Raw genomic sequence first — 21,439 nt, forward strand, 5'->3', positions numbered from 1 at the left:
GCAAGTAATGCAATTATTAACTTTTACTGACATCTGCAAGGAGCAAGAAAAAGTTTCCCCAATGGGTACTTACCTTTAGTTTGAAGACTTCGGTTCTGAAACTCGAACACGAAAATTTCAGGAGTCGGCCGACCAGCACTTGCGAACTGCTTCTGCTATGGGCACCGCGCGGCAAGAAAGACTGAATAAAATGGCGTTGGTTGCATGTTTTATACCCTGACGACCTGAATTCATGGAAGAGGAGACAGCAACTGATGCAGGACCCAAGGCTTTGTTTTACAGGCCGACTGTGGGCAACATGTAATGACTGCAACAGTGAAACACGAAGAACATCTAAATTTGCTGTCCTCAGGGAAATTATAAAACCACTCTGGCCTTTTTGGGGCTGGAGGTTGTAAATCTGGATTTTTGGATGCAGAAAGAAAAGTGTCCTAGAAGGCAGGAAGCACAGGTAGAATAGCTGAAGGAGAAAGTCTGCAAGAGGTCGTAGTACTTCTTCTGCACTTCTGAGACTTGTGAACTTTCCCACTTAAGTCTCTCATCCTTGACACTTTCTCCAAATCAACTTCAGGGGAACCATAACCCGGGGGGGGGGGGGGGGGTCAATTTTTGCAGAGTAAGCCAAAGACTGATCTGAGGATGAAACTTCTTTCTCAGAGGCCTCCTGTTCCACAGCAGAACTCCCAGTCAAAGGGGAAGGAGGAGAAACAGGATTAGGAGTTTGAACAGAGGAAGGTCTTAGTGCTAGGAAAGCATTAAGAATTTCCTGGGAAAAAGTTTGTCAGTCTGGGGAAGGATCCAGAGAGGAGGTAACAAGTTTCTGTTTTTGCTGCTTTTTAAGGCGAGGATCAACCCTAGACTGGGGATAGATGGCCCGATGTAGGCCTGGGTTCGGGCACAGATGGACTGTCATGAACAGCCAAGCTACGATAAGTACTGTGAGGAACATCCAAGGAAGTGAGCCACGGTTCCCCTGACTGTCCTGAACAGATGTCTGCAAGGCCTCTGTGGACATGGTACTGGAACTCTCCTTAATGGCTTCTAAATCGGTACCCACTGCAGGAAGTGAACCAGGCAACGAATGGACCTCTAGGCCTTCACTGGCTTTGAGAGAGAGATGCCCCGGTTCAGAGGTGCAGCCAAAGATTAAGGCCTAACCTTTTTTACCTTCGTTGGAGGCTCACCAGATGGACCTGCCGTACCTTCCACTGCAAGCGCTAGTCAGTTGAGTCTCTGATTCTCGAGGTAGATGTTAAGGTCAGAAAGATGACTGCAGAGCATTTCAGGGACAAACACCTAATACAGCATGCAAGCCTTATAGTTGTGAAAGGACCCCAAACAGAAAAGACACTGATCGTGGTTCTTTGTGTAGAATCAGTCTTCCACAATGGCACGTGCCTTTCTTGGATGACATCAACCTCGAAAAACATGCAGTAGCAAGAAAAACACAAAAAATTCCCCAACAGGGCACTTATCTGAAACAGCAACCACTCGGCAAACAGACAAATGGTAGAAGATGGTATTCGGACTGGCAGCAGAAAAGTTCTGAGAATGATACATGCAGGCATCACTTTTATGGCCTAAGTTGGCTGCTATCCTATGTGTAATGTTGCATGGATCTTGCAGATGTTCAGGTCACCTAGGCAGGAAATCCTTCATATTATGAACACTGCAACATGGAAATAGAAGGAAATCATCCTCTCCACGATGTTGAAGGCAGAAGTGGACACTGGCCTCCTGGAAATTATGGTACCAGAAGATACTCTAGACACACCAGAGAGTCTGTGGTAACTATGGCTCTCTCCAATGTCAAGAACGGAGCTGAGCTGTTGATTGCCAAAGCTCAGAGTGGGGAGGACAAACCTGAAGCTGGGACCATCAACCCCGACCTGGAAACACCAGCCTTGGCACCAAGGCTCCTAGGTCAGGTCAGCCCCAAAGAAGCCGGAGTCGACGAGACCAGGGAGCTGGAACAGGCAATGGCCAAGCCATCAGATGAAGCCAAAGATGGGGACTTGCAGGGTCACGTAGATGACGCATAGCCTATCTGTTGGATCCGAGTCGGGAAGACCTGGAACGGGCTAGGGAATGCGAGGAGTCCAGTGACAGCTCTGGTGGAATGGATGGCAAGAAAGGAAAAGCCACTTGACTTGGAGCCCATTTGACCAAGAAGAGGCAAGGAAGACTAGGAACCAGACATGGTGCCTTGCTTGCAGTTGGCACTGAGGAAGACTGGTTCTGGGGAGATAGGAGCCAATGCCAATGTTGAGGCAACCGGGGCACCCGAAAGTCATGGTACCTTCAGATCCAGTGAGGCCAAAGGAGGAGGACCAGGAACAGAAACCGAGGAAGATCTCTTCCGATCCTCTTTGGTGGTCTTGGAGTCCTAGGTGGGTGATGCTCGTTGGACCAGACTCTTAGAGGTGAGAAAGCAGAAAAGGATGGACCCAGCTGGAAGAAAGCCCTTAAGGACCAACTTCGCCAACCGCTCACTGACTGTCTGGACCCAAACCCCTCACAAATATAATAGTCCAGATGTGCAGCCCCTAAACAATATATGCACTTATGAGTGTCCTCAGAGTAATTCCATATCAAAGAGCTCTACCTTAACTAACATTACTACAAAAAAATGAAAAGGTACAAAAAAAATTACACCTATGCTACTCAAGACTAAACCCTAAGAAGGCGGCACAACAATACACAGCAAAAGGATGGGAAAGCCCGATTACAACACCACACACACACAACAAAAAGGAACCTTACTACCTATCTACATGCAGTAAAACTCTACATTATGTACACTAACCAGAGTAAAGGAACAGCACTAAAGGTCAAAAAGCTACACAGAAAAAGCTATGTATCTAAGCATACCCTGGTGTGGAGTCGGATCAAGCTACTGACAGGAATAGTGACAAACTAGATGTGGGGGGTTGGCTAACAGCGGGGGATAGTGGGCAAGGGAAGTGGGGCCAGACAAATCAGAAGTCTGAAGGATGAGGCCTGTGTGGGATCCAAGTTGGATCCAATAACCCACAGGTTGAGCCAGATGGAGAGAACATCATCAGATCAGAAATTTGAGACCTTGACTCATTCAATTCAGTGGAACTCGAAGTTTGCACTGTAACTTTCAATGGGCAGACCCTAAGCCTTTTGACAGAAATTATGTCTTCACATTTCAAAAGTACAGTTGTGTACACTCACATTTCAAAAGTACAGTTGTGTACACTTACCATAAGTGCAGATGTTAGAGTATATTCACTGTTGCAGTCATCACTTTTGGGTTATCTGCTTGCAGTAGCCCTCAGTCGACAGGATTAACAAAGTCTTGGGTCCTGCTTCGGTTGCTGTCCCTTCTTACATGACGTCAGGTCGTCAGGGGTATAAAACATTCAGCAGATGCCATTACATCAGTTTTTCTTGCCCTAGATGTCAGGTGCCCCCTTAATGGGAAGCAATTCAATCTATAAATATACATGGTTATACCTCCAACAAAAAAGCAAATACACCAAAAAGCTTTTGAAGATAGCAAAGGAAAGTAGATGTATATCCAAAATATAAAGGGGGTTGGAGGGAGGGTAACCAGGACTGCAACAGTGAATACACTCTAACATCTACAATTATGTTAAGTGTACAAACTGTACTATGTTCTTCATGTTTCACTGTTGCAGTCATCACTTTTGGGTAGATTCCCAAAGCTAAGGATGGGAGGAGGAATTTAAATAGAATTAGGACCAGCTAAAGGCCCTGCAAGACTGCAGTGGCAAAGCCAGCTCTGGATTTAGAGAAAATTGGCAGATGGTAATGCTTGGTGAAAGTATGCACAGAACTCCAGGTAGCAGCTTCAAGGATGTCCCTGTTACGGACGCCTCTGAGAAAGGCTGTAGAGGTAGATGCAGCCCTGGTAGAGTGGGGTCTGATCCCTTGTGGGATAGGTTTTCCATGGTGTTTGTAGCAGAAATGAATGCAATGGCCTATCCATTTGGAATTAGTTTGCTTTGAAATAGCCTTTCCCTCTTCCCCTGCAGCAAATGCCACCAGCAGTTGATCAGATTTCCCTTGAGGTTTACTTTTGTCCAAGTAGAATCTAAGTTGTCCGTGCACGTCTAAGGAGAGCAGAATCCGTTCCTCTTTGTTCTGTGGATTAGGAAAGAAGGTTGGCAAATGTATTGACTGATTAAGGGCCACACTGGATACCACCTTGGGCATGAAGGAGGGATTGCCCTGTCCGCATGAAAGATGATGAAAGGCTCCACTGCCATGAGGGCCTGTAATTCAGATACCCTTCTTGCTGAAGTGATTTCTAAAAGGAAAGCTGTTTTCCAAGAAAGGAATTTTAAGTCCGCAGTGGCAGCTGGCCGCAGTGGTGCAGCGGTAGCGTTGTTGCCTCTCAGCAAGAGGTTCTCCTGTTCGATTCTCGGCTGGAGTGCCTTCTGTGTGGAGTCTGCATGTCCTCCCCACAGTCGAGTGGCCTCTGAAAGACATGTGTGAATGGGCGTGCCTTCGCTGAAGGTTGGGCGTCAGGCTGGCAACTCGGCACCATAAAAATCGACTGCCAATCATTAGCGGACCGGAGTTCTGCTGTGGTGACCCCTAACCAGGAAAAGCCAAAAAGACAAACTAGAGGCAGCTGGCTTGAAAGGAGGAAGGGTGGGGTTTTCCAATACAAAGCTGAGGTCCCAGGCTTGAGTTGGAGCTCTCCTGGGTGGTCTAGATTTTTGGCCCCTCTGAGGAACTGCTTAAGCAGTGGATGAGAGAAGAGGGGTGGCTCTGTTATAATGAGCTGAGATGGCTGAGGCATGAATTTTGATGGGAGGAGAAAGATAGGCCCTTATGAAGCATCTCAGTTAAATATTGTAAAATCTGAGGTAAATTGGGCACTGTTGTGCTCAAACCTTGAGATTGGTTCCAGGCACAGAATCTTTTCCATTTTTCCACGCAAGACTTTCTGGTACTAGGCCTCCTTGTCTCAAATGATATCCATCACTGGTATACAGAGGGATCGTAAAGGAGAAATTACGTAATTAGCCAGGCTGCTAGATTCAGTGTTTGAAGTTGAGGGTGCAGAATTTGGTTCTCCTGCTGAGACAATAGAGTAGGAGTCATAGGCAGGTGCCATGGGGCCCACCGTGACACGTAAGAGGAGGTACCAGTGTTGACGTGGCCAGTCTGGAGCAATCAAAATCGTCCTTGGTTTGTCTTGTTTGACCTTTAGTAGCACTTTGGAGAGCAGAGGCAGAGGAGGAAAGCTGAAGGACAGAGCATCCACTTTCCAAGCTTGTTTGTGGGCAGTCCTTGTGCAGAATTTCTTCAACTGATAGTTTGGGGGGGGGGGGCAAATGGGTATATATCTGGACTCCCCTATTTGCTTGTCAACATGTTGAAAATCCTTGGTTCCAGTTTCCACTCCTGTAGGTCCATGAGGTTTCTGTTTAGTTCGTCTGCCAGTGTATTTAGTTTTCCTAGCAGGAATTGAGCTTGTAAATGTACTTGATAGCTCAGGGCTGTGTTCCACAATGCCATGGCTAGTCTGCTGAAGTGGTAAGAATGTGTACCCCCCTGCTTGTTTATGTACCACATAACAGTGGTGTTGTCCGTCTTTATCATTAATTGTCCTGGAAGAATGTGGCCCTTGAAGGCTGTCAGAGCATTCTGTACAGCTAATATTTCTTTTTGATTGATATGCAGGTGCATTTGACTTCGGTTCCATTTGCCCTGAATGCACTTCCCTGCCAGGTGGGCCCCCCATGCATAGTCTGATGCGTCTGTTAAGGTTTCGGCAGCAGGGGTAGTGTGAAAGGTAGTCCCCTGTTTTGGTGGCAGGCCTCTGCCCACCAAAGGAACTCTAGGCGTAAGCAAGGTATGACAGGAATCATTGCTTCTAGATCCTGTGAATGTTGACACCATAGGCTTTTGAGATACCACTGCAGTTTCCTCATATGCAGCCTTGCATATGGAATTAGAAGAATGCAGGAGGCCATGAACCCCAAGGCTTGCAGTATTTGCCTTGCAGATAACTGGGTTTTTGAGGCCACTTGTTTGAAGTAGGTTGTCAAATTAATCTGTTTCTCTGGCGCGAGGAAAGCCATCTGGGAAGTTGTATTCAAGCTTGCTCCCAGGAATATAATTTGTTGACAGGGTACCAGGTGTGATTTCTTTTCGTTTATGGTGTACCCCAGACAAGTCAGTACCCTTTGAACAAAGGCCAGATGATTCAAAAGTATGTCCTGGCTTTGTCTGAATTATAAAATCATCCAGATATGGGTATATTTGAACATTTCTTTGCCTGCAGAATGCAATGACTGGAGCTAGGCACTTTGTGAATACACTGGGGGCAGTAGATAAGCCAAAGGGCAGTGCAGAGAACTGATTGTGCATGTAGCCTGCTTTGAAGCATAGGTATCTTCTGCAAGGCTCCCTGATAGGGATATACAGTTATGCTTCTCTAGTGTTGCCAGCCAGGCATCTTTGCCTAGGATAGGAAGCAGCTGGTGAAGAGTCAGCATCTTGAATTTTGGAATCACCAGAAAGGCATTTAGAGTAGAAAGGTCCAGGTTAGGACACCATGTACTGTCTTTAAAAGTCTCTGATAGAACCCTTGTCCCTTTTCCTCTTATGGTACCAACAGAATAGCCTCCATGCTTAAGAGAGAGAGTACTTGATTTTGGGCCTCTGCCCACTGATTTGGGGGAAGATCTGGCCACCCGCTTGGTGTTGGTAAGGTGTGGAAATGAAATTTGCATCCTTGGGACACTATTTAAAACGCATTTGTCCTGGGTAATGAAAGTCCCAGTTTTTGGTCTGCAAACCAATCTTTCCGCCTAAAGGAGCATTCAGTTGGGAAGTGCTTGGAAGTTTTAGAAGCAAGTCATTGAGACCGTTTTCCATAGAGGGAGTCTTACTACTCCCTGACTTGGGTGCGGAAACCCCCCACTGCTTAGTCTTGTGTGTTCCCTAGGACTGAAATCTTGAGAAGACCTTGAAGAGGCTGGAAAGGACCAATTCTTAGAGGGCTGGTGCCTACTAAATCTAGGAGGCTGAACTTGTAAGAAATCTTTAACAGTTTGCATAGATTTAGCTTTATCTTCCATCTTTTTAAGAACTTCCTCAGCCTTGTTGCCAAACAGGCGGTCCTGATTTAAAGGAGCATCCAACAATTTAGCTTTAACATGATCAGGTAAAGATTGCTTCTTAAGCCAAGCATGCCTTCTGAACACAGAACCAGTAACAGCAGCCCTGCAAGAGGCCTCTAAAGAATCAAATCCACATTGCAAAGTGTTTTCCAATCTGTTCAGCAGAATGCATTAAATCTTGTAATTCTTTATTTTCCGCACAGTCAGGAATCAACATAATTTTCTGTTTAAGCAATCCAATAACATGTTGTTGATACTTTAACATATGAAACTGGCAGTTTAAAGCCCTAATGGCCAAGGATGCAGAAGTGTAATACTTACCCCATCTACCCAGCGCCCTGGATTCTCTATTAGAAGGGGTAGGATTTTTAGCAGTAGAAGTCTTAATGCCCTTGGGTCCCTGTGAAATAGTCGCTGGATCTGCAATAGGATTTTTAAAAAGGAACTTGTGTGAATCAGGAACCCTGTAATATCTGTCAGGGTTTCTGGGAGCAGGGGGCAGAGAATCAGGGGCCAAACTAGATTCCGAAAAGGCATCATCAACAATGTCTAGTAGAGGAGGAATAGCTAAAGGCCTATGCTGAGGCAGGAGTAAGAAATCCCTAAGCCTCTTTTTTGAAACAGAAAAATCCTGGCTTTCCCAGTGGAAATGCTCCCTTAGAGTATGTAAGGTTTCACCAAAAGAAAAATCCTCTGGAAAGGAAGCAGAGGGAATAGAGTCCTCTGCATCAGAATCCTCATAATTAGATAAAGGCAAATCCAGATCAACAGAAGAATCAGAAAAATCAGAATCCTGGTCAGAAGATTCATAAACAACTTCAGTCCTAGGTCTCTTAGAAGGGGGAGGCTGGCTTCCCCTGATTAGCGTTGTAAGATCTTCAGCCATTCTTATTTGTTTTTTAGGCATAGAGGCCTGAGCATGTGGCCTGGGCGTCAGTTTTTTAGGCATGGTTCGAGATTTAGGCCTAAAAGAAGGAGGCGTTGGTTTAATATGCAAGTCTGTAGGCCTGAATACACCCTCAGAAGCTGGTGCCTGCACAGCGGCTCCGGACCCATCCAAGGTAGAGACATCTTCAGGTTCCATAGTTGAAGTATCTCGTGGCATACCGTACTCCGAATGGGTCTCAGTAGAGGCCTGCGAATCAAAAGTAGCGGGTATCAGGGGCTGCGAAAACGCCTCACTGAGTACCAGCGAACTGGCGACTGGCTTAGGAGAAGCGTTGCTGGCAGTTTTGAACCTCGGCGATCTGTCTTTATCCTTGCGGTTTTTCGGAATCCCGGTAGTCGGATGGCTAACAGACGACATTTCTGGATAATTAAACAGAGAACTGAAATATTTAGCGGCGAAAATATACAGACGACGGATAGTGCGCTGATTAAATAAAGCACAAAACCGACAGCACGGTATGTCGTGGTCAGGGCCTAGGCAAGGAATATAGTACGAATGAAAATCTTTGAAGTATTTGCTTTCCACAAGTAATACAATTATTAACTTTACTGACATCAGTAAGGAGCAAGAAAAAGTTTCCCCAATGGGATACTTAGCTTTAGTTGAAGACTTCGGTTCTGAAACTCGAAAACAAAAATTTCAGGAGTCGGCTGACTGGCACTTGCGAACTGCTTCTGCTTTGGGCACCGCACGGCAAGAAAGACTGATGTAATGGCGTTGGCTGCATGTTTTATACCCCTGACGAACTGACGTCATGGAAGAAGGGACAGCAACTGACGCAGGACCCAAGACTTTGTTAATCAGACCGACTGAGGGCTACTGCAGGCAGATAACCAAAAAGTGATGACTGCAACAGTGAAACATGAAGAACATCAAATGTTCATATCTCTGGAATCAATGGGGCTATGAAAGTATTAAGGGCAAACCCTTCAGCACAAACTATTTTTATAGTGGTAGTATTCTTTAGGTTCTAGGTCTTAAAACAAATTTTTAAGTTACAGTAAACACAGTAATTATGCTTATAATATTCTGTGACAAAATATCTCAACAACCACTAAAGTTACATACATTGTCAGCAGCATTTTATTCATCTAGCTGAGAGCTTTCATATGAGGCTAAGGAGTTTTGTCTGTGTTACTTGATTATTGAAATATTTAGAAAAAATATCTACATAAGTTAATATAAAAAAAAACAACAGTTAATATATGCACTAGAAAGACATCAAACACTAATGCAGCTGAGCTTGCCATTGTGTAACTTCAATATGAAATGTTTTTAAACCTTGTAAAGAGCATGGTTTGGGAATTGATGCAAACACGAACAAGCAATATTTGACACCTAGAGATGTCAGTAGGAGGTAACTGCAGATGGACATGGAGGTGTCACTCAGTTTAATTGTTGGGGAATTAGTACTGAAATGCTTATAAATATAATTACGGATAGGAACACAGTTGCACAGAATATGCTTGTTTGGAAAAAGGGGACTTGCTTACCATGTACTGGAGATGTGTTTCCAAAAAGAGGTATGCTGGATACCTCAGATCTTAAATAGTTTTTAGAAACTACAAACGGAAGTTATGTATTTACCATAATAAGATTCTTTCATTCCAGTACATCCAATGTCATGTTTCTTGGATATGTGTATCCTGATAATGAGGAGTGTGGTGAATAGATGTTGCATGGGGTAACTGAAGACATTCTTTTAATTTGTCCTGTGTAATGGTCTGCAGTACCTACCTATCTGAAGTAACAGATTCCCTTAGAGATGTGTGGTACAAAAGACTGCTTTTAAACAATTCTGAGGGGACTCTATTGCTTACTACAGAATAAGAAGTTATGTACTCACCATAACGTTCCATCTGAGTAGGTAAACTTCATTTGTCAGCAAACTATGGGTTATTGGATCCATATCGGATCCGAGCCGGCAGTTTCCAGCAGCTAAGATCCGAGCTCCAAGCTCCTCCCCCTTACCCATAACTCCCTGCCATCCCTTCCTGACCTCAGATAGAGTTTGCCTAAAACAAGGCTTGCAATCGCAACCTGCCTAGGGCAAACCAGGTACAACCTACCAAGAAGCAGGAACACCAAAAACATCCAAAGAGGACAGGGGGACGGAGGGAGGGACGGTTGATGACAAATGAAGTTTACCTACTCAGATGGAACGTTATGGTGAGTACATAACTTCTTAATCTGAAGTAGTTAACTTCATTTTTGCATCAACCTATGGGACAGAGTCCCCAGCTACCTGAATCTTGGGAGGCCCTCAAGGGAGGATGTTCCGGAGCACTGCGGAGCCAAAGGATGCTCTCCCTCTGGAAACCAGATCTAACTTGTAGTGGTTTATAAAAGTGTGAGATGAGTCCCACGTGGCAGCCGAGCAAACGTCATCCAACAAAACTCTAGCTTGAAAAGCAGCAGAGGTAGAAAAAGATAGAGTTGAATGGGCATGGACTCCCTGAGCAGCAGGCCTGCCAGAACTTTCATAAGCCAAGAGAATACACTGAGAAATCCACCTGGATAGTGTGACTTTAGAAACAGCTTTCCCCAAACTGGATTTAGCAAAGGACACAAATAACTGATCTGAACTTCTATGACCGGCTGTCCTGTGGAGATAAAATCTCAACTGTCTGTGTACATCCAAAGAGTGAAATATGAATTTGCCCTTATTTTGGTAATCAGGGAAGAAGACTGGCAAATTAATAGACTGATTAATATTAGTTTCGGAAGCAATTTTGGGGAGAAAAGAGGGATTGGTCCTGAGGAATACCCTATCCTTGTGGAAAATCAAGTACGGAGGCTTGGCACAAAGGGCTTGAAGCTCCGAAACCCTTTTTGCCGACGTGATAGCGACAAGAAAGGCCGTTTTCCAGGACAAGAACTTGAGATCTACCGAGGCAGCAGGCTCAAAGAGAGGAGCTGTTAAGGCCTGGAGCACCAGCGATAAGTCCCAAGGAGGGATCACCTCTTTCACCGGAGGCCTTAGTAGGAAGGTGCCCTACATAATCTGGATGAAGTCAGAGGGCCAAGATCACATCCAACGTGGTAATGAGCGATAGCCGCCAACTGTACTTTGACTGTGGAAGAGCTAGCACCTTTATCAAACAGTCCCGACAGAAAATCCAGCACAGCTGGTAACGGAGCTGTGAAAGGATCTAGGTTCCGATGTTCAGCCCAAATGGATGAAAGGATCTAGGTTCCGATGTTCAGCCCAAATGGAAAAACGTTTCCATTTGCTACGATAAACCTTCCTAGTAGACGGCTTGTGGCCCGCCACTAGGATCGCTTTGACCTGGGAAGAGATACCAGGAGTCCGGACCAACAGTGGAACTGGATCAACCAAGCTGTGAGCTTGAGGTTGTCCAGGTTCGGGGTTGGTAGGCCCAGGGGGTGAGAAATCAGATCCGGACGGGGATCTAGAATCCAGGGAGGATACACTAGATGAGACCACAGATAAGGGAACCATGCCTGATGAGGCCAGAATGGGGCAATGAGGATTATCGTGCACCCCAACCGTCTGGCTTTCTGCAGAAATTTGAGCATCAGGGGAAGGGGCGGATAAGCATAAAGAAGACCGGGAGGCCAAGCATGCACCAGAGCGTCTCTTGGTGATTCCCCGGGTGGGGGAATTAGAGCGAAGTAGGTGTCGCACTTCGTGTTTGAAGGAGAGGCGAAAAGATCGCAACAAGGTTGACCCCATTTGGAGAAGATCTGGTTCGCTACATTGGGATTCAGAGACCACTCGTACGGGGAGAGGATGGTGCGACTCAATCTGACTGCTAGGATGTTGGACCGACCTGGAATGTGCGTCACTACGAGAAAGCGGTTGGTGGAAATCGCCCATTCCCACACTCTCATGGCCGCTCGACAAAGTGGATAGGACCTGGTCCCCCCTTGTTTGTTGATATACCAAACGACAGACATGTTGTCCGTCTGGATCGCAATCGTCCCGACGGGAAGAAGGCTCTGAAGTGCTTGCAACGCTAACAGCACCGCCCTCATCTCCAGGACATTGATATGCAGTGAGGTCTCCGTCTGGTTCCACGTGCCTTGGACGGTCCTGCCGCAACAATGCCCCTCCCACCCGAGGCGAGAGGAGTCTGTGGTCACCGTGGCTAGGGGAGGGGACATAGAGAAGGGGCGCCCCTTTTGGAGGTCCGGAGACCGGAGCCACCATAAGAGGGCACTCCTGCAAACCCTGCTGAGAGGGACAGGATGGTTCAGGGGAAAACGTAGGAAGGACCAATTGGACTGGAGTGTCCATTGCAGAATTCTCATACTTAGGCGCGCCATGGGAAGGAGATTGATGGTAGCCCGCCATCGGGCCTAGGGCCCTCAGGACCAGTTCCGCCGGAGGGGTCGGACAACGAAGAATGGCCTGCACATGTAGTTTTAGGGACCGCAACCGGTCCGGGGTTAAGAAAACTAAGAGCTGGTTTGTCTCTACCCTGGCTCCGATAAAATCTATGACCTGAGTCGGGAGCAGGGAGGACTTCCCAGCATGAATCGTGATTCCCCAGCTGGGGAACTAAACGAAGGAAGAAGTTCCTGGCTGTGCAGAGTAGATGCCGTGTGGGGGCGGTCAGGAGCCAGTCGTCCAGGTACAGACAGACCTGAATTCCCTGTAGTCTCAGGTGGGCCGCTACTACCGCTAACACCTTGGTGAACACCCTGGGGGCTGTGGTGAGACCAAAGGGGAGGACCCTGAACTGATAGTGACTGGCTCCTAGCCGGAAGTGGAGAAACCTCCTGGATTGTCTGTCCATTAAGATATGGTAGTACGCATCCTTGAGGTCTATGGAGCACATCCAGTCATTCTCCTGCAAAAGGGGGAGAATGAAGAGTGACCATCCGGAACTTTTCGTTGGCTATTGCCAGGTTCAGTAGAGATAAGTCAAGGATTGGCCTCAAGTCCCACGTGTTTTTTGGCACCAAGAAGAACCTGGAGTAAAAGCCCGATCCATACTGGTCTGGGGGGACATGCTGGATCGCTCCTTTTTCTAGCAGCTACCGAATTTCTGTAGCTGCGGCCTCCCTCTGATCGGGTGGGACATCGGGGAGGAATCTGGGTCTGAGAGGGGGATGGAGAAACGGAATCTCGTAGCCTCTGGATATGATCCGAAGCACCCAGCGGGTCTGTCGTGATGGACTCCCAAGCTGCTAGGTGCTTCGAGAAACGCCCCCCGACTGCCTCCAGAGTGGAGCAGTCGGGTAACCCCTCAGGGTTGCTGCGTGGGCCGATCAGAGAAAGGTTCTCTGGACCCAAAGTTCTTCGGGCCCCCTGTGCCTCTGGGGCGGCGTCCACCCTGTCCTCCTCTGCCTCTGAAGGACGGGGAGTCCAGAGCAAAACGGGATTGCTGAGACTTTCGGAACCACATCTTCTGTCCCTTTTGGTTCTTCGAGAAGGACCTCTGGGGAGCAGAGAAGCGGACTCCGATGGCAGACAACGTCTTCCTGTCTTTCTCGCTCTGGACTAAGGTATCGTGTACGGGCTTGCTAAAAAGGGCAGAACCATCAAACGGGACATTAGCGAATGACGCCTTGAAGAGTTCCACGAAATCACAGTGGCGGAACCAGGCCTGTCGCCTTGGTACGAAGCCCGCTCCGCTAGCTCTAGCGGCCCCCTCCGTAGCATGGGACAGCAGCCGCATAGAGGTATTGGAAATCGACCTGAGTGTGGCCATTCGGGTAGAGTACACCTGTTTGTCCTCTGCTGACATGGACTCTGGGGACGACCCGGCGTATTCTTTGATAAGATCCCATTGGAGCCGTATGACATGTGCCATGTAGTTCAGCGACCTTACAGAGAATGTGGCTGAAGCAAACATCCGCTTCCCCAAACGGTCCATCGCCTGGGACTCCTTGGCAGGGGGATGGACCGAGGGACTCTCTTGGACCACTTCCCTCTTGGTGGCCGCCGCCACCAACATGGCATCTACAGGGGTTCCCTTGCTCCAATGAGACCTGTCCGAAGGCGGGCTGAGAATTCTGTCAGGCCTCTTACGGACGGGTTCCACAGTGTCCGGCTCCTGCCAAGCCCTGGTAGTGATCAGATCTACCAGGGGATCGGCCGGAGGGGACACCCAAGAGGTAGACGGGCCTGCTTCAAACGCCTCCAGAACACAGACTCGTCCGAGGTAAGCTTTGGGGCAGACCACCCCCCCCCCGATCCTGAGCATCTCCATGATGTCTCCAAATGAGACGTCTTCGGGGGGTGATCTTGGGGAGCCTTCCCCTTCCTCCAAGTTCGTGTCCTCAGTCATGGACTCGGGGGAGTCCAAGTGCCTCCTTTTGCACTTGCTCTTGTGAGGGACCTCCTCAGGGGGCTGTCTGAGGAGGCCTCACCAGCCACATCTTGTTCCAACAAGGGAACTACCTGGGACGTCTGAGCAGGCTGTCCCTGGGGCCGGGTGATGGAAGCTGGACCCATCTGCGAGGGAGTGCAGGGTGGAGCCGTAGCTAAGGCCGGGGGCCTGGATTCCATCAACAGAACCCTCTCTACCATGTCGAATGCCGAGGGAGAGTCGCTCCCCCTAGGATCCGAGAGCTGACTCTCCCTCAGATCCGACGGGCAGATCGGGGCCGGAACTGAAGCAGTCAGATCCGAAGGGCCAGTATGCTCAGACCTAGTCGGAGCCGAAGGCACACTTGACTGCCTCGGATCCGAAGCTCAGCTCTCGGCTCCGAGAGCTAGGATCCACAGAAAAGGGACCTGACAGACTTGAGGGTACTGTCGGCGACGAAGTACCCGAGACTACCGGCGCTGACACCCCCCGGCTCCGAAGCTACTCTGCTCCAAAGACCCCGAGCCCGGGAAGTGGGTCGGGGAAGGAGCTATCGGTGGAAAAAGGGGGTCGAGCTCCCCCTGGAGGGGGGGGGCAGGAACACTCCCATCTGCAGCTGGGCCTGGAGGAACCTTATCATCCGGTCCAAGTCTGCATCTGTCAGGCTTCTGGTCGACCTGGAAGAGGCCGACGAGGCAGGAAGGGAGTGCCGCCTCGATGACCTTGAGGGAGATCGGGTCTCCTCCGGCGAAAAGCAAGGAGAACGGGGCCGAGAAGGAGAAGGCCCGGCCGTCCCGGGGAGAGAGACCTGCTTGGCCGGTGGGGCTGACGCAGAGGCCTCGGCCCGCCACTTGTGTTTCTCGCGGCGCTTCTCCCTCCTAGCTTTCCTATCCACCTGGCCAGAAGAGGGAGGTTGAGTCCCAGCCAGAGGAAGGGAAGGGTCCATGGATGCTGCCGCGGCAGGAGCCACGGAGGGGCTGGAGGACAGAGCAGAGTCCGGGGGCAGGAGTCCCGCCAGGATCAGCTTCGACCTCCGGTCCCTAGTAGCCCTGGGGTTGAACGCTGCACAAATAGTACAGCCAGAAGATAGGTGTTCAACCCGAAGGCATAAAACGCACAGAGTGCGGCCATCAGCCGGGAAAAGCTTATGGCCACACTCGGTACATTTACAAAAGTATGTCTTGGAGGCCTCAGACATTTAACTAAAAACACAAACACTAGGCCCCAAGACCACACACACAAACACACCCTAACACACTAAGAATCAAGGGGGAGGGAACGCAAAACCCAAGGGAATACTCTAAAACTAAAACAAAACTAGTTCCAACACTCAAATCACCCAGTTAAGAAAAAAAAAAAAAAAGGATTTTTCTCACAAGAAATCTCAGGAAAACTCAGACGCTCAAGATCAAGCTGCTGTTCAAACCGTGGCAAACTAGATCTGAGGTCAGGAAGGGATGGCAGGGAGTTATGGGTAAGGGGGAGGAGCTTGGAGCTCAGATCTTAGCTGCTGGAAACTGCCGGCTCGGATCAGATAACCCATAGGTTGATGCACAAATGAAGTTAACTACTTCAGATAGATTTTTTACTAATAGGCAAGTTCCTTGATATGCAAGGTCGGATGGTATGAAATAAGAGCATGACTACATTCCCATGTTTCCACTTTCTTTCTAAAACTCGCAAAATAGTTTGCTGTTGGTTTCTCAAACAATGACAGCATAAAAAGAGGCATCTACCACACAAATGTTAATATCCTTACAATACGTTTCTGTCCTTAACTATGTAGGCCTTCTCAACATTACCCTATAACAAGGACGGCCTCTGAAGCTACACCTACTGCATAACAAGAACACTTGAGGAAAAGGGACTCCAAAATTAGCAAACGCCAGAATCAATGCTTTAGATGTATCCCCTGCATCACACCTCTGGAAAATCTTGCATAGAGTTCTGTATATAGTATAAATACCACCTCGAGTCTCCACTGAAAAGATGCTACTAACTTAGTGGGATTAACTCCGTTAAAGAATAAATGCATTTCAATTTAGAATGAAATGTTAGCATCAGCTATGTGCCAGAATATATGACTACATGACTGCACAGATTGATGTACATTATATATATATATATTTTGTTATAGTTATCTACTGATCAGCTTTAATTCTTTATCATATTGTCAAGAAGCAAGGACAGCTGCCTTTCTATGCAGAGGTAAGCACAAGCTCTGCTTTCTAATCATCAAATAAAGTTTAGTTGCAGATTCCCTATACATCCTATCAACTCTCAGTAGAAGGAACCTGGGAGTGAGGACAGTGATAGCTGGTCTGCATAAGGTCCTTAAATGTGCCAAAAAGTGGGGGGGGACTGCCACTTTGTCAAAACTTATAATTTCAAAGTATAGTTCAGCAGTGGGCAAGCACAGCTGAAGTTAAAGTTACGCCCTTCCTAAAAGTTTAAATCTGGATGAACAAGTCATTCTTCCTCAGCCAACAGTACTAAAGCTACAAACCTTTAGTTAGCCTGTATCAAACTCTCCTGGGCTGTTGCTAAAAGCAAGGCCTGTAGAGTAAAAGTACATTAATGTTTGCCTGTGTTAAAGCAAGATGTTTTTGATGTCCAAGAATGGAGACTCTTGGACAAACCTGACCAGAAGAAGCTGCGAAATACCAGGGATTTAACTGTGGAGTTACTTGTGGGGCACAAGAAGCCTACCTGTGGATTTACTGGAGTTGTACCAGGAATCTAACTATGGAGAAATACTGAGTCTAATTTTGTATATGTGAGGCAGCCTGACTAAAGAGGCAGTACCTGAGGACTAGAAGGAATTTTGGCATTGCAACCTGAACTGACCAACCCAAAAACTGGAATTACTCCTGCCATGCTTATTGATGTGGAGTATTAGAGTTTACCGCTTGAGTGGAAAGCAAAGCGCTTCAGTCTGAGGAGAGAATTGCAATGACTAAGTCTTTTCTCTGTTAAGTTATACTGGTGCCTCCCTGCTGGGCAGTGATTAAAGACCAATCTGGAAATGAGGACAGAAGAATTAGTCTCCCATCAGGACACAAGTGCTCTTTAGCAATTGAATTCTGCCTGCTGAGCACACTCAAGCAACTCTGCAGTCTGCGGCTACCACCCCATCCATACAGTCTAAGAAGGAATCAGTACTGCAAAACTAAACAAGGATATATAATTTGAGCCTGAAGAGCAGGGTCAATCCACCCAAGCATTCTACTTGTATGTGTTATGATAGTGAAGCTTTAACATTAGCTGTGTTACTTAGTAGTTCTCAGGTTGCTAATAAAACTGACTGTTGTAGCCTTCTCCCCCCCCCAGCTAGTGCAGTAATCCTAACTGTCCAATACACAGTATACATTTAATTCAGACCTTTCTTATTCGCTGTAATTAAATTAACCCTCAAGCAGCCCTCTCAGTGCTGTCTGCCTTAGTTTGCATCACTTGAGCCCCACCTGTTTATTTCCATCTCTATACATTCCCCTTCATTGCTAATGTATCTCCCTACTCTAATCTGTGCATAAACTGGCTACTAATAAGCAAGTCAATGTGATTACACACTCCCAAACTTAATGAACTTTGCTCTCTCTTCTCTCCTTCACTTTACAGGTAGAGTTTGAATTATTACTCACTCCCTCTGAGGCCTTCACTGATAGATTTCCACTGCTTGCCCCTCTGGTTTGGCTGGTTACTTTGCACTGCACCTGGTTTACACCCCTTGTGCTATCCCCCCTCCCCCAATACTAAGTCTATATTAGGATTTTGGTGGCCATTTGTTTGAAATAGTTGTTCAAATAGACCTGTTTTTCTGGAGTGAGAAATGCAATCTGGGAAGTTGTGTTCAAGCTTGCTCCCAGGAATACAATTTTTTGACTGGGCACCAGTTGTGATTTATTTTCATTGATGGTGTACCCCAATGAAGATAGGAGTCTTTTTATAGGTTCATAGGTTCATACTAGGCTATCTGCCCGAGGGCATTTACAAGCCTAGCCCATCGCCCCTTTAGTATGGGGAACTATACCCCTTATTTTGCTGTGCCTCTGTCGAGCAGTGACACTGAGGTAATCCCTGGGGTATATCTGCGATCTCCCATCCATTGGTCAAGATTTCTCTTGAACAAGGCCAGCGAGGTGCTCTGCCTCACATGTACCGGGATTTTGTTCCACAGCATAGAGTCTTTGGGTGATGAATCTATCCCTCCAGCACGTCCTATTAATAACCGTGTCGGTTTAAGTCTCCCGCCTTGTGGCTCTGATGGATCTAGATTTTTGAGGTGAAGCATATTCATCAAATCTGGGTTTGACATGGCCTTGTATGTTAGGCAAAGGTCACCTCTGAGCAAGCGGTAAGCAACTGAATAGAGCTGGAGTTCTTTCAGGTGGCAGCATAGGACAGATTTTTGAGACCCTTTATCCTTTTGGTGAGGAACTTTTGTGGCCTCTCCAGCTGCTGCAAGTGTCGGGTCAGATACATTCCGAATGGGGCATTGTACTCAATCATTGGTCTGATGAGTGATGAGTAAAGGGAGACTATGACCTCCCTTGATCTAGATGAGAATCCCTTCATGATAAGGTGGGCAATGTAGAAGGTCTTCCTAACTACTTTAGCTACATGGGTGTCGAATGACAGACTACTATCAACCTGGGTCCCCAGGTCCCTGATAACTTCTTCTGTGCACAGTGGATTGCCACCTATTTGGTAGCTAGGGGTAACCTTGTTTTTCCCGAAGGGTATGACTATGCATTTTTTGGCATTTAACTTTAGGCCGTGGCTCTGGCACCAGTTATCCGTTTCTGTGAGACCCTTCTGAAGGATATCTGTGTCAGATGTGGTTTGCAGTCATCTGCAAACTTTGTCAGCCATAACCCTCCTGTGTTTGCTTGTACTTGGAAAAGTAGATGCCAAACAAGAGTGGGCCCAGGACTGAGCCCTGTGGGACACCACTTGTGACAGGCTTTGAGTCTGACATGGCGCCAGCAACTCTGACCCTGTGGGTTCTGTCACTCAGCCAGTTTGCAACCCATCTTGTGATATATGGGTTAACATTTAAGCTGATGAGTTTTCAATGATACCCGAGTGGGGTATTGTATCGAAGGCCTTAGCCAGATCGAGGTAGGCTGTATGGACTGCCTTTCCCTCATCAATGGCTTTGGTGACTGTTTGAAAAAGTCAACCAAGTTTAAAAGGCATGATCTGCCTTTGACAAAGCCAAACTGGGTTGGATCCAAAGTCTGCAAATTCCCTATGTCTTTATTTATGAGGTCCATTATGATCCTCTCCATGGCTTTGCAGATAAGGCTTGTCAAGCTAATGGGCGGTAATTTCCAGGTCGGTGGAGGCACCGCCTTTGTGAAGTGGGACCACAGTTGCAGTGCGCCACTCCTGGAGTACGTATCCAGAGGTAAGACTTTGATTAAACAGCTGTCCTAGCTGTGGGTTTAATTCCTCATTGAGTTGGAGCACACAGCCGGGGACACCATCAGGTCCCATGGATGCTGTGTTTTTGCTTTGGAGAGAGCAGTTCTCACTTGGGCCTGGAGATGTTTGGGGGCTGCAATCATTTGGTATAGATATCTCTCCTTTGAAGTTTGCACTGAACCTGTCAGCCAGTATGTTGGCAATGTCTGTAGGATCAGTAATCTTCACATCATTTTGAACTAGTTCTGAGCATATCTGGGAGTTTCCTCCTAGGTTTCTAACATAGCTAAAGAAGGCCTTATGATTGTCTTTTGAGTCTTTAGCTATTTTTCTCTCGAAATTTGCTTTGGATGATTTTATGAGAGCTCTTAGTTTTTTACTTATAGTGATCAAGGGTGTCTTACCTTTTAAGGATTTTGCTCTATCTTGTAGTAGCTTCCTCCTTTTGTTGTAGAGTTTGTTTATGGCTGGGGTCCACCAGACTGGCCGCTTGCCTTTGGTACAAAGAGTCTTTGTTTTGCTTGGGATTGCCTTATCCATGCAGTCCTGCAGGTGCTGGTAGAAGGCATTTGTAAGTGATTCAGCGGCTTAAAGGAGACCACACTAGTCTTTAGAAGTGTGAAGTCGGCTTTTGAGAAGTTCTTTACTGTGGTCTTTTTTATTTCAGGTGGGGTGGGATGAGGACCTCCAGCGAGATTAGTTTGTGATCTGATCTCACCAGTGAGGGGTATACCTCCGGTGTTGAACATTGTGCTCCCATGTTCGTGATGATGAGATCAAGTATGTTATCTCCTCTTGTGGGGATGGTGACTAGTTGTTCCATGGCATTTGAGTTTATGAATTCCAGGAACTTTTGGGCTAGGGTGTTTGGGCTTGAGTAGTGTTCCCAGTCTATATTAGGGTAATTGAAGTCACCTAGTATGATGGTGTTTGGTGATACATTTATCCCTCTAGTGTTTTCAGGAAGGCCATGTGAGGTTCCTGAGTTTGTGAGGGTGGCCTGTAACATGCTACAATTTGCAGAGCAGTCTTGCCTACGGTTAATTGCACCTGGATGGTCTCCGATGCATCGTGCGTTGCCACCAGTCTTGAGGTGTGGGTGTCCTTGATGAATATGGATACCCCTCCTTTCTTGGTATTGTCCGGATTTTGGGGCGGGCATGATATGAGGTAAAATCTGATAGCGCTGGGGTGCTCTCAGGAGCCTTGAACCAGGTTTCTGTCACAGCACAGACATCGATGTTCTCCATACTGAGAAGGGCCTCATTTTGAGATTTAGACTTCTGGCATTGAGCAGCATTACCCTTAGTTTTTCCTTTTTGTGTTCTAGGGTGGTAGGTTTAGAATTTGAGCCTTGCCTAAAAAAGGCACTATGGGGGTGGCAAGAGCCTTTGCCAATATCCGGAATCCCAGGGGTGACAGGTGCAAGCCGGCAGCGTGGCTTGTCCAGCATGTCATCCCAGGCAGACAGATACTGGATCCCCTTAGAATGACACCAGTGTTTAAGCAAATGCCAGGGGCTGAAGTAGCAATGCCTGACTGTCCGCCTGAATCACGCAATTGTCCAAGTAGTGGAAAATTTGGATATTTCTCTGCCTGCAGTAGGCAATGGCTGGAGCCAGGCACTTTGTGAATATGTTGGGCGCAGTAGA

The 21,439-nt window shown here is 47.3% G+C and overlaps 1 protein-coding gene across 1 annotated transcript in view; it reads right to left on the reverse strand.

The window, feature by feature from the left end:
* TBCA (tubulin folding cofactor A) overlaps nucleotides 1-21,439 on the reverse strand; it is a 596,902-nt gene that overhangs the window by 293,920 nt on the left and 281,543 nt on the right. The window lies entirely within an intron of this gene.

Source organism: Protopterus annectens, chromosome 2.part2 (genome assembly GCF_019279795.1).
Source record: "Protopterus annectens isolate FY-2018-M chromosome 2.part2, PAN1.0, whole genome shotgun sequence".
NCBI classification, from domain to species: Eukaryota; Metazoa; Chordata; order Ceratodontiformes; family Protopteridae; genus Protopterus; species Protopterus annectens.